At 30.5% G+C, this 13,431-nt stretch overlaps 1 protein-coding gene across 1 annotated transcript in view; it reads right to left on the bottom strand.

Moving 5' to 3' along the window:
- LOC111031863 (mushroom body large-type Kenyon cell-specific protein 1) overlaps positions 1–13,155 on the bottom strand; it is a 55,205-nt gene extending 42,050 nt beyond the window's left edge. Inside the window, exon 1 of the mRNA XM_022311974.1 lies at positions 13,047–13,155. The gene's annotated coding sequence lies outside the window, so the exon portion shown is untranslated. The remainder of the gene's footprint in view (positions 1–13,046) is intronic.
- Positions 13,156–13,431: the final 276 nt, after the last annotated feature.

Here is a 13,431-nt window from a genome sequence, read left to right as displayed (position 1 = left end):
TTCTGAAAACAAAAAAATTGGAAATGTTTGTTTAAATAAAAAGTTTACTGAAAAATGTAAAAACTAACATTGTTTAAACTTATCTACAAGTCTAAATTTTAAATTAAAAAAAATACATAAAATGATAAAAGTTAAAGAACAAATATGAATATCTGTACTTATCGAATGCCGTTAAATACTGAAGTTTATCGAGCAAAACCAAATGTAATAATTCATTACAATTCTATTTTCTATATTTCTGGATATTAGTTTTCTTCCAACTTGTGAATTTGTTTGTGCTGAAAACGATGGTGCAATCAGAATTGGAGTTAATTTTATGGCAAAATCTGCAATTTTAAATTATAGTATCCCTTCTTTGTAGGTCGTTTTATTGCTTAAAATACATAAAATTGTTTTAATTTAAATCATTTTGTTTTTGTCTATATTTATTTTATTTTATTTTATTTTATTTTTTTTTGATTTTTTTATATAGGTACTTTTAAATTGTTTAAGAGCAAATTAATTTTTTTTCGGAAAACTACATTTTTTTCTGAAATTTGTTCAAAAATTCTCTGAGTTTTCCACATTTCCAGGAATTTTGGGAAGTTTTCCCGATTTTATCCGATATTTTGAATAGTTTTTAACACTTTAGGTACAATGATGTCTATATTAAATCTCGAACTTATAACAATTTGCATACAAATATATAATAGAAACATTATAATATAGGAAAATTAATTTGCTTAAAAGAATAAAACTAAGAAAAAAGACAAGCAATATTCAATCAAATAAATAAAAATTTTCTTATTCACTATTGTTCTTTATATATTATTGTAAATAATTAATAGCACAATACAATATAATTTAATATAATGAGCATATTCAAAAAAAAAAAAAAAGTGAGACATAATTTTGGCGTAACAAAAAGGCTTTATAGTATCTATTTATAATAATTTTCAATTAATCTACAAGCTATTTCACTTTAATTATCTTTTATTCAAAAATAAAAAGAGAACATTGTATTTGTAATTACTTACTTCATATGGTTATTTAAAACATTATAAAAACTATAATAACCTAGAAGTTATTTGAGGGATCGAAATTTATAAATTAGTTACCCATGTAAATGAATTAACTGACTAAATTATTTAACCGTATAATAGCGATTAATTTCTTTAAAGATTAGAAACTAAAAAGTAAAATTAACGATTAGGTATGTCTAAATCAATCTAATGAAATAAATTATTATCATACTTTTGTTGTTGTATTTACCCAATTCATCAATATAAAATTGAAAACGGTTGACATGAGATGTGTGGCCTATATTATAATAGTACCTATAGATTAAAAATGTTTCAAGTACAAAATTTGAATTGATAATAAGTAATAACTAATAACTATTATGATATATAACTAAGCATGAGGCATAAAGTATTAATAAATATATTACGCATTAAAAAAACGATTACAAGCAGAACTTGGTTACCTTATAAAATTCAAAATGGTTAAGGTCTTGTTAAAAACAAGGATCGCACACATTTCTCCGTCAAAAACTAAAGAAAAGTCAAAAAATGACTGAATCATGTTATTCGAGATTAATTATCGATTTAAATAAGTCTATGATTATTGTTTGCATACAATAAAAGAATACATTATCGTTGATCAAAATATATACCTATCTGCTAAACTTTGAATTTGCTTAATGCAGCAATGTGATATTTTTTTTATTAAATTTATGAATAAAAAAAAATAAGAATTCAATATAAGTGTTTGACCATTGCAGTTTTTAAGAGCAGTATCGGTATAGGTATATATGAGAACCGAACGAGAGTATTAAAAACGAAATACACTATGTAATAAATATTACCTATTGAAAGGTAGCAATTAGTATAGGTATATTATATATATACATTATACTCGAGAATATAAATATATAAGTTGTGAGAAACAGAATTATTTGACGAATAAAATAACTTTTATTCTAATTTATATTTTACAATGTTTTTCATAAATATAATTCATAGTCGGTTGCTTTATAAATAGTACAGCATACATTATTTTCTATAGACATTCAAAATTAAATTTGTAAACCTAATTTTTAAAAAAACGATGTTGGTATTAATGTTTATTGAAGTTAAGAAGTTTATTTTTTACAATATCATTTTTTTTTTGATTAAATTAATTTAAAACGTACCTAATACCTTTTTTCAAAATACTATTTTTGGGAATTTTCATATACAACTAAATATTTAAATTTGAAGTTATTATTACTATCTATGTAATTGTCATTTATTTAACTATTATTAATTTTTCCTTTGTAAAGTCTTTCTGTTACACTCAATGATGTAAATATGAATTTGTAAGACTTTAAATAATATCACATTTTTTTAAATAATATTTTTATAGTTCAGTTTCGATATAATTAGACTACAGTATGTTATTTCATAATCTTGCTGATTTTGTTGTCAAAATGTACCTCTAATATTATTCTCACACATTTTTTTAAATACTTAATCTTCTTGTTTCGATTGATTACTGTATGAAAGTATTTTATGAAATTAATTTAACCACTAACTCATTTTTATTACATAGGCATTTACATAAAACGAATTCAATATTAAACGCGGGGTTCGATTCCTTTTGATATTTTGGTTATATCGATTGCCAAGTAGAGGAGGGGGCCATAAAACCATAAGAGTGTAAGAGGAAGAGAGGGGAGGTTAAAAGTACATTTGCTAGTTCTCTCGTTGAAATTCGATTTTTTTCCAATTATATATACCCGGTCGGGATTCAATTCAGCGAAAACCTTTTTGAAAACCGACATCAAATGAACTCTTCCTCTTGACATAATTATTATTGTACAAAAGGTCCAATAGCTATTTTCGTAATTAGACACCATTCCTTGAATTGAACTAAGCATGAACACTATAATTAAATTCTAGACTCTAATAATGTGAATATTTTTAATTACATCAATTTTATTTTAAACAAAGATAATATAAAATTGACCACGAAACACATACATACACATTTTTCTACTGGTAGCTATTACTAAATATTCAAGTAAATACAGAACAATATAATATATAAGCTGACTGACAGGTATCAACTTCGATAATCGAGGTATTCTGATATTATATAGTATGATATAGATAAACTATAGTTTTATAATATCCATATTATACGTCTTGTATATTATGGTTGTGTACAATGTACATTTGTGTAAAATAACAGCGACGCAGTTACGGCCTACCTATTTATACACAAAATGGAAATTGACGGTGTAATTTTAATTGACGTTAAGGGTATGTACCGTATACGATATAGAATAATAATTCAAGTCTATTTACCAGAGTGTAAAAAAATTAATTCCAAATCATTACAATCTATTTCATCTCCGTGGACTTGGAGTTGACGGACAAATACATAACGAGGGGTGGCTTTGCACCTCACTATATTATATACTGTGATTAAACTCTCATTTATTTACAGTGTGCGCATTTAATCAATGATACACTAGTAGTCACCGTGATAATAATGGCATGAAAGAGATCAAAAGAATTGCGGTAATGCATATACACACTTTATATTTAAACGAATTCAAATTACATCAACCCTATGTAATATTGTACATAACCCTTCGCATTGTTATTGTAGCGCAATTTATTTCTACCAGTCTTTTAGTCTATTTTTTTCTCCATATTATATTATATCGGTTTTATATACCTATAAACACGCACACACACACACACACACGCGCGCGCGCGTGCGCACATATATATACATCTGAGTTCATTGCGAAGTGTATCGAATCGTTTCTCTGCGGAATAATTATTATTTAATTTTCATATGCACGTATGCCTATATGGTAGGTATATTATCGTCTAATGAAGTGTTATACGAAATAGTCAGATGCAGATATGCGATGTTCATGTTGTATTTTCGTGTTCCGTAGGGATGATATTTGTATTGATGTATGCATAAGTTGGTAAATACCTATATAAACCTATGATATATAGTATATACCTATGTTAATGTTAAATAATAAAATTAGTTTTTTTCTGAGTTTCCAAAAAATGGTATCTCCCTTTAGCCAATTCTCAATTATTGTGTCAGACAAACTCTATTTTTTTTAAGAATGAATTTGAAAAAACCAGTCTCCATACTTTACCGAACATAATACCTACTTTTAGAATATAGTGATATTCAAGTAGGGATATCCAACTACGGCTGTGGTGATCGCGTATTCGTGTGACCGACCGCGGTTATTGGACTAGAAATTTCGTAGATGGCCAGTGACGTTGCATCGGCCGTCTGTTTGCCTATTTTTATTCCACGAAAAGCGTTCAATCGTATCATAAAACACCAGGTGCCATACTGCCATATTTTTTCTTTTTTAAAATCGGAAATTTGATTGTGCGTACATTAGATTTTTAACATTATTATAAATAATATATTGCCTTCAAATTGGGGTGATTTCTGTAAATCTACGGCTCTTTCACTATTATTGTCATATACTGACAAAACCTTGATTCAAACCCATCAACACCGCGGTGTGGTATATACCTACGTCCGCGAGAAGTTAAAACACATAGTTAGTACACAAACTAATAATTTTTCTCAAATTTAAGCCCCTCTACAATCTACCAAATTGGTTACTTCTTAATGTCTTATCAGCAGTTCAAACTTTCAAAGTTCACATTTTGGTAATTATTCTGTTGAAGAATTGTATTATTGTTTGTACATACATTATATTATTATGAAATGTTTGATGGTTTGCAAGAACAAGGAGTGAGTGGAGGTTTAGGTGTTTGGTTTACTGATGTAGGTACCTCAGGTAAGCAAATTTTTTTTACGTTATCACACATAAGAGTAGGTCTTTTCTGAATTTTTCTAATTCAATCTGCACTGTCCATAAACGTCGTGGTACCTACATGTAATTGTATTACAAAGGTTGAATAGTATAATATTGTTGTTTATAATAGTGTAAAACTGTTGACATTTAAATGTTATATATAAGTACACAGAAAACGGTGTTTCACTATTCGGTATTTTGATACACTCCCCTCGGTTAAGTATTTATATATTTATATAATATAGGACATAGATACATATTACATGTTATAATAATATAGCAACCCAAGCGCTGAGGGTTCATTAACTATCGTACATCGTGGACCACATTTTGAGATGGATTATAATATGACAACACAATGTGGTCAGACACTAGAACATACTTACTATTATGAAATATGAAAGTGCGCAGACTTTATCGGCAGGTCCAGTGGGATTAAACTGGTGGGGGGGGATGAGGGGGATAGATCCCACATGATATTGTTTCAATGTTTAAGTTTTGATAACCATAAATTATATTTTTAATAATCAAATAGTGTATGTTATATAATCAGCCATGTCCTCCCCCTACTTGATAAAATCATTTGACCACCTTCGGACAGATAATGATATGATACTGTATGGAAATTTTCGAGAAAAAAATTCTACGTGCAATATAAGTAGTTATTGCAATCATTTACAAAGTAGAAACATCAATTATTATGATTTCATAATTTTATAGCTGTTTATAATATTTTAGGGGGGTTTGGGGGGTCAACTTCAGAAACTGAAATGGAAACCTATATTTTTTTTTTTAAATAGCTCTCAAACATAGAGGTTTGCATTAATTAATGATGTGCATGCATTAAAATTTAAAATGTATTTAAAAAAGTCTTCACACTATGCTTGCAAAAAATTATAGGTTCCCGTTTGAATTTCTAAAGTTCTAAAGTTCACCTCCCAAAACTCCACTAAAATATTCTAAACAATTATAAAATTATGAAATCATAATAAATGTTTCTAAATCAAAACACTTTTGTAGGATATATGTTTTACTATTTTGAATATTTATATGATAAAATGATAAGATGGCTATAACATAAATTTAAATCACTCTGTATACAAATATATTACCTATACAACTATTATATCGAGTGTCCTATGCAAGAGTTATTAAAAAACATGTTATTAATATTCTTGTGATAACATTATATCCATCAAATATGTATATATGTGTCTATTGTCCATATATTTTAATAGGTTTATGTTGCTTGATGCATAATATTATCATGTATATGATGTGCTATGTAGCAATTATCTGTACAGTCAACACGATTATAATAGCATATAATAGCATATACATTTAATACTCGAAAATGGATAAAAATATATCTGCAACCACATCTTTATACATGTAAGTCTAAGCAGCCTCGATCTACCTATCCGTCTCGCGTGCAACGTTTCGTAATTGGAGTGTTTCCACTTTCCTGTGTTTGGGCCTGCACGACTACGATTGCACCGTCTATTGGAAATCATTTAAGAGAAGATTTTAACAGTTCGAGGCACAATAAATATTATTTATACCTAATGTATACATATATTATGAGAGTATAATACGAGAGTGACGACTGGTTGCCGGCGGGAGCTATCGGGCAGAGACGATATATGATATTATAATAAATAGGAGAAAGTGCAGTGTATATTATAGATATATTAAAAACCGTTGAACGGATATGCCGCCGCTATAACACAGTGTAATAAATATAACTATACGACTTATATTATTACATACTCGTCCAGCCGACATCTATTTAAAACCGTATTATAATAATTTATATAAAAAAAGATATTACATACATTACATCGAATGGTTTTCGATATTAATACGAATTTGTGTAGATACACTAATAACAGTCGAAACACGCAGCTGTCGAAAAAAAAATGTAATTTCGTGTACGGGAAATAGGTATGTGCCAGGTGTCTAATTATGTAAGTAACTATTATATTTTTGTTGAATGCAGCATAGATAATACTGTAGTTGGTAGGCTATAGCCCCATTATTATGGTTCCATATATACAATGAATCCCGGACGAAAAGTCGGACAGAAAGTGTGAATATACTGTGAGAGTAGTGCAAAAATAAAATATTGTTTTTATGTTATTTATAATATTGATTATATAGCTTATACAATTTTGATGTAAACTTGTATAAGAAAATACAATACCTATATTAAATATTTTAAATAATTGATAAAACATTTTGTTTTGTGAATCGAATAATTTGTATACTTGGACTTTTCGACCGGCAATAAAAAAAAATTAGTCAGTACTTTTTTCCGACTACTCAAATCGGATATTTCGTCCCCGGACGTTTTGACTGATTGCCTGCATATTATAATACTACAATAGGTAGGTATTTGTATTTATAAGGACAATTTTCTCACAGACCTAAGCACAGTTACACATATAACTTATTGTCCCGTTATAAGTGCAACACTGCACTGCACTGCATGTTTATGCGTTTTATTTTAGCTGCAGTAAATTGAACCAATTAAAGGCAAATAAAACTTATACCTACGTACAGTGTACATGCACGCACGGAGTCCAATAAATTCGAGGAGATACTTGTACACGTAATTAGTATTACTATATGTGCATTGTAATTGTATATACCTATGTACAATATTATATTATATCTAACATATATTATTACGTACACAATATATAATAGGTAAATGATTAGGTAGTACATAGATACAAGCTCGTTAAAGACGCAATACACACTAGTACTTGCATATATATATAGTATTATAGTGTATATAGGCGCTAATGGAGCTTTTTTTATTGGGCTAGAGTGATTACCAGGTTCCTTTCCCCTCCCAGCCAATTATATGCATTTTAAAATTACAATGATTCTGAAACATTAAAAATATAGATCAATAGCATTTATTTTATTATCTATATTATACTTTCTACTCTTATAAGTAGGTATCTATTAAAATTTTTCTAACTACAAATACGATAGATACGATTTCGCTTTTTGGTTATGAAGGAGGGTTATGACCATTTATCGAGAGATTGAGCGTCCCCCTCCACGCATACCTATAGTTGAATTTACGACCAGAACACATCGAAGCAGTGGACGGTTTTTTTTCGTGAGTACGAAATGGCGTGAGAGAAAGAAAATTTACTCGAGCTGCAACCTCGGTCGCTCGCCAATGTGGGAACGTACAACAAAGTAATATTATACAGTAAGACAACAATTTTGCTTAGATAACCTTAAAACGTAGATAATGATATAATTATACAAGGAGCCGACAAAGGCAATGGTTTCGGAAAAATTGGTTTTTAAGACAGACGAATTGTTTTTAAACGGAAAAAAAACCACCAAGAGAGCAAAAAAATACAACGAATAACCAACGTACGCCTACGTATATTTTTTTTATCTCATTCAGTTTTGCCATGTTTTTCACACAAATAATATGTATCTCTATACACATAAACATTACGCCGACATTCCTAGTTCTTTTTGCGCTGTACTGAAATCCAGAAGTGTTCTTCCAATGGTTACACACCTGCACTCTACTGCATGAATGCATCACGAACAATTTGATGTGTGCATTTGATGTGTGCATAAAATTCATAAATTTCAGTACGATGGCAACGCACGCCAATATACACCAACATTTAATAATGAGTTTGTGCGAACTCTGATTTTAGGATTTTTTATAGTACTTAACAAGGTACCTACATTGATTGTTTGTGTGTAATGTAAGAAATGCCCTGTATACCAACTTCTTTTTTTAAACTAATAGTTCTTCTATAGTATCAGACACAAAAAAGTGAATAACCGTTTTAGTCCCCGGGTTGAATGCTTTTTAGAGTATAATACTTAAAAGTTAAAATAACTATAATATTGGTCCCTCGCGGCTCACGATTCGAAGATCGACAAAGACATCTGGCTACCATTTTTGGTGCATAATATGCAATAATAAACAATTATAAACTCAGTGAATATACAAAATGACGAATGTACATTGAGAAATATTTAAAAGAAATTCTATTTATTCGTAAAAATGTACACGAATGCACGAAGTGTATAGTTACTAGTTATACTCAATCATCACTGTAGAGTATAGACTAAAATTGTATCATTGACTATTGAGTATATACAGCATTTATTATTTATTCAAAATTATATTATGTTATTATAAAGAAAAACAGGCGTCCGATATAATGGCCGGACAAAACGAGTGTGGCACGCGTTAAATTACAATATAATATCAAATCACCCCGCAGTGACCTATTTTATAATATATGACATACGTCATGTTTAGTACTATTGTCTATAACACGGGCTGCAGTATTATTGTTCGCTATTGCAGCGAGTTATTCGACATGCAGTTGGGTGCACACAAAATTTTTATTTCAAACCCTCAGCCATAATATATATTATTTGCGTTTTCTTTGCCGATTGTATTCATGTATTTTATACCATTATAGATTATACCTATTATTATTATAACTATTGTACGTTGCATATTCGATGTGGCCCAGGAAGACTTCTTCCTGCATATTATACAATATACGCTTATTATAATAGTACTCGAACACGACGTCTGTGTACGACGGTGCAGTCGTATACGATCGGTGCATAGTTTGAATATTCAATTGCGTATATCATACATGGAATCGAAAACAAAATTGTATTATTATTTATTATTCATATTATGTTACGACACATATTCATATTCGATAATGGCACGTGTGTACATACTGCACGTCCTTTGTGCAATTATAATAATTTATGCAATATTATCATAACATTAAGTAATAGTTACCGAAAAAAATGATAGGTTGGTACTTATGTTTGCTGCGGAATAAAAACATCGTTATACGGGTCTTAGTTATAGACTCTATTAAGTGGTAGGTATAACATTTAATATTATTATTAATCTCCAGTATCCGATCTGTTTGGTAATAAAATGGGTATGAAATATGAATTTTAATTGCATTATTCGCAAATATTTGTCGAGTCTATGTTTTCGTTTAAATAATACTGTGATAAACCACAAACGCAGATCGTATGTACAATTTGTATAGCATACACGACGCATCATCATTTTTACCTCGAGTTTTGAACAGGAATTTTATCATATTATATTTTGTAACAATATGTAACGTATTTTATTATTAAGAGAACTGTTATCTCGCCTCTGTCTTACGAACGTATATACATTTTAAGTTCCCAAAAATAAATTTGACTTAAAATCATTACATGACGTACGGAAACGTAGGTACTTATAAGTAAAATGATGGAATAATAAATATATTAATTAAATAATAATTAGTCACAGGAGTTGTTGAAGTATAATTTATAATACCTATATATTATTATTATATTGTTTTCGTATTTGAAAAAATCGTAATAATATTACAGGCGGCATCGTTATTATTACAATATATCATATTACATTAAATAAATAAAAAACTGAACATATAATGAAGAAAGTCCAATTTAAATTAAATTGGTTGAGAATTACGTTTAGGTCAAAGGTGCCGTGGCTTGATGTAAACAGCTATAATATTGTTCAAAGGCGATAGACATATTATCGTATTAGCCAACGCCAAACCATGTTAACATGTTATCAAGTTTTAAGAACGCTTTCTTCATTTCGAAACTGATATTCGAACGGATTTATTCTCTCGTTTGATTTTCTTTACCACCAAGCGTCAATATTTATGCGTTCACTATGCGTTCATAGTTTATTATAGTTTACTTAGTATTTTCTAATCATTACAGAAATTAGTTTTTACTACATTTGACATAGGTTTATTATTATAATTAATTATTTCTGCTTTATAATAGTTATTGTTATGCATTTATTGCAGTTGATTTTTTCGAAATCTCTTGTTAATAATTGTTTATTATGTTTTTGTTGGGCTTGTATTTATTGGCAACATAGGTATCTATACAAAGTTCATGTTTACACCGTCAAAAAAATTTAAGTTTATAAGAAAGGAGGGTATAAAATAAATTAGCAAGAGGGCGCGAAATTTCAGAAGGTACAATTAATGCATAAATATATGATATATTATTAAAAAAAACTCTTCACGCGTGGTCTGCTTCCAATCTGAAATCACAGCATAATAAAATTCATCATAATAAAACACGATATAACCATACCTAACCCGTGCAGTATAATAATAGTATATAATACAGATATTTTAGGTATACGAACTGTATATAGTATCAGTGTATATAGGTACACACTAAATATTTATAGGTACCTGGAAGCCTCTATATAATATGTACACGAATCGGCAGGGTTATCGAACCGCCACAAGATTATATCGTTTTACGGTCCAGTCATGTCGACGACGGTTTTATCATAATAATAATAATATATAATACAGGTAGTGCATAATTTTTATCGACAGTTTGGGGCCCCGCAGTGTTCGTCGCGTAAATACAATACGTATACCTATACTTAAATAGGTTTATAAAATATTATCTCGGTGGGATAAATTGGTGTACATAATACGCGCGCATATTTTATGCGTGGCAGTGCACAAGCACGACGGTTTCTTAATTTTTTTTTTTTTATTATTATTATTATAATTTTTTTTTCGGCACTTAAAAATCGCAATCTAAAAAAATAATCACACCGGTTTTTTATGAGTCCCCGGTCGATGCAGATGGTATGATATATATTATATATATACAGTGAAGTTATAGTTATTTTGGAGTAATATAAATATACCATAATAACGCGATGCTGCAACTCGGAGCACAACCGAATGAACGTGAAGTAAGGTCAGGTCAGGCGGGCGGGCAGGCAGGCTGGTGGTCGGTCGGTCGCAAACCGGTCGTGTTCCCGCAGCCGTTTTTTTATTTTCTTACCCGATGGATGCAATTTATGTATTTATTGCTTTGGTTTTTTTTTACGCTTTTCGTTTCGCTCTTTTTGTCCAAGATGCGAACAGCACACACGCTGCTGCAGACGGCGACATTAGTCGAAAATGCATGTACGTCGAGGGTTCTTATTTTATTTACTTATTTATTATTTTTTTATTTTTTTTTACGAAAGACCACATTCCGGTTTCTTAAAATTTTTTTTTTCAGCACAAGACCCAGACCTACGCCAAAAACCAAACCAGTTTTGACCTTGGTCGTTGGCCGCCTATAATAATTTCTCTCTCTCTCTCTCTCTCTCTCTGTCGTTGGTCTGTCTTCTGCTGCGGCCCTCCGTGCGTCCATACTCACGCGCCATCTCTCTTTAACCAGAAACCATTAAAAAATAAAAATAAAAATTGTAAAAAAAATCGTACTCTCGCGTCGCCTCCACGCGTGCGCCGTTGTCGAACTCGGCGGGGACCTTGAACCGGCACCGACTTCGAGCACTGTCAGGCCGAATTATTTTACGATTTTACGCGTTAACCTAACCTTCTACCATGCGCGCACCGCACTGCGACAAACGCTGTAATAATAAGTCTCGGGCCCCCGTCATCGCTAACTGTCGTTACAAAATTCCCTCCGACACAAAAATGTACATTGTCGCGTTGCTTCGTTATAGCTGCGCGTTATACGTTCCAATGCAGAAACAATATATTATTGTAAATTGTAATACGAGTGCAATAATGGTATAAGATTATCACGCCAGGCCGGATTCAGGGCAGAGCAAGGGGGCATTGGCCGGGGTTGCTAATTTGTAAGGGGGTGCAAGATTTAGAACTATATATATGTAATATGACTAAATAAATAGGCACTCTTCACCACTTTAAATTTCAAATCCTAACACAAATAATAATTACTTTCGATTGCAGTTCATTCGATCGCTACTATTATTATATAATATTTAATAATTAATAGATGTATACATAATATATTCAGAGGTGAAGCCAGAGATTTAACTTTGTAAAATAGTGAAATGACTGATGGATTATAAAGAAATGGTTGTTCCGGTAAAATATCTTTTGTTTATACGTCAATGAGTTAAAATCTGTTTATAAATACACTATAATTATATATTATTTCTTTATTGCGGTGGTAGGACTGAAATCGACTCACTTCTTCCCTCCTTTTTGACCCCGACAGTTACTCTGTCAATATGCCACTGTGTATTATAATACATGCGTTGTATACGTATACAGACCTAACATGAAGCATATATCATGTATCTAGATTGGTAGTGTTAGTACATGGTATATTCGTATATATATATTATACTTACAGTTTCTGCAGCTATAACATTGGTTTAAATTTCGGGGTCCTTTCTCTTTTTCGGCCTCGATGACAAATCATCTGCAGCACCTATCTGCCGCCGCCCGCCAGAGAGTACAATAGCTGCAACAGATATCGAATTATTTATTCATGTGACTCAAAACTCACTTGATTGTACGCCATTTAAACTGCGATAAACGCTCGTTTTGACAAGGGCGTCCGTCGGTGGGTTGGTGGTGGGTGTGAAGAGGCGATTTCTCGTTTAGGTATTTCGTATTAGATATACTATAAATCTATGTATATATATAAAACATAGTAGATAATAATTTAGGATCTATTTTTTTTTATATATAATCATATAATACAATATATTATATAGTTTGAAAAATATACGT

Source organism: Myzus persicae, unplaced genomic scaffold (genome assembly GCF_001856785.1).
Source record: "Myzus persicae strain clone G006 unplaced genomic scaffold, MPER_G0061.0, whole genome shotgun sequence".
NCBI classification, from domain to species: domain Eukaryota; kingdom Metazoa; phylum Arthropoda; class Insecta; order Hemiptera; family Aphididae; genus Myzus; species Myzus persicae.
Note: the sequence above shows the minus strand (reverse complement) of the source record. Positions and strands in the feature narration are given on the sequence as shown.